The 1,442-nt window shown below is 39.7% G+C and overlaps 1 non-coding gene across 1 annotated transcript; it reads right to left on the minus strand.

The window, feature by feature from the left end:
- Positions 1 to 988: 988 nt before the first annotated feature.
- LOC127108743 (small nucleolar RNA R71) lies at positions 989 to 1,095 on the minus strand. Its single transcript, XR_007796257.1, has one exon. It is a non-coding gene; the product is annotated as a small nucleolar RNA R71 (small nucleolar RNA).
- Positions 1,096 to 1,442: the final 347 nt, after the last annotated feature.

Here is a 1,442-nt window from a genome sequence, read left to right on the forward strand (position 1 = left end):
ACTATATTTCTTAAAGATAGGTTTACTACTCTAACGCAATGCGCGCCTTTTTATAAGTGACAATAAGAGGGTTTGATTAGGGAGTACAACTCGGTTCTGAATACGCGAAAGCGACAGTTCCTGTTAAATTAGTTCTTTTCAAAGTAGGAAACACTGCCCATAAGTATCTCTACTAGCAAGTACTTGGATTATCAATTAATTACGTGAATTACATTCGACCCTGTCTTTATTAATTAAATTTATTTCAAACTTTACTTTTCAATTGCACACTACAAAAACACCTATTTTGATTGCCTTTGATAAACACCATAACAATAGATAACGATAGATTGACACTTGGTCTCTATGGATTCGACAATCTTTTATATTACTCTGACGTGTTCGTATACTTGCGAAAGCAACGAATCAAGTTTTTGGCGCCGTTGCCGGGGAACAGTTTTGTCAAATTTCATTTTCCTGTTGTTATATCGTTTAGACTTAGGCTATTTCCCGCCGGTCAATGCGAAGAACTCGCAGCACCGAAAGTTTAAGCTTAGTATACCCTCTGGCGGAACCTGAACGTTACGCTCACGCACGTTTATTCTTTCATAGAATTAAGAGAGCTATGGACGAAGATCAAAACCAAAGACCTCTTAAAGATTTCGCTCAACCATCTAACGAAGAACCTAGTTCTAGTATAGTAAACCCAACCATACCAGCTAATAATTTTGAACTTAAACCATCCTTGTTGCAACTAGTGCAACAGAGACAATTCGCAGGTCTCGCTACCGAGAACTCTAACCAACATTTAAAAATATTTCTTCAATTAGCAGATACTTTTAAAACCAATGGAGCTTCTCCTGAGGCAATACGTTTAAGATTATTCCCTTTTTCCCTCAGAGATAAAGCCCTATCGTGGTTAGATTCCCTTCCACCCAATTCCATTATGACTTGGTTCAACCTTAGAAGAGTTTTTCTTGCTAGATATTTTCCCCCGAGTAAGACCTCCGTTCTTCGAAACTATATAACTAGATTTACCCAAAACCAAGGAGAATCATTGTTCGAAGCTTGGGAGAGATATAAAGAGTTGTTACGAGCATGCCCACATCATGGTTTAGAAAATTGGTTAATCATTCAAACCTTCTATAATGGACTTCATTACAACACAAAGATGACCATCGACGCTGCCGCAGGCGGTGCTCTGATGAACAAACCTTATCCTGAAGCTAGTGCCTTCATCGAAGATATGGCTCAAAACCATCAATCTTGGGGAGTCGAACGAGCGACAGTTGAGAAGAAGGAAGCCCAAGGAGGAGTGCATGAACTAAGCTCTATAGACATGATGCAAGCTAAAATGGACGCATTAGCCCTCAAATTCGAGCATATGTGCATAAACCCGAATATTGTAGCCGCAGTTTCGTCGGATTGTGAGATATGTGGAACCCAAGGACACCAATCCGCAG

The sequence above is a fragment of the Lathyrus oleraceus genome, chromosome 7 (assembly GCF_024323335.1).
Source record: "Lathyrus oleraceus cultivar Zhongwan6 chromosome 7, CAAS_Psat_ZW6_1.0, whole genome shotgun sequence".
NCBI lineage: Eukaryota > Viridiplantae > Streptophyta > Magnoliopsida > Fabales > Fabaceae > Lathyrus > Lathyrus oleraceus.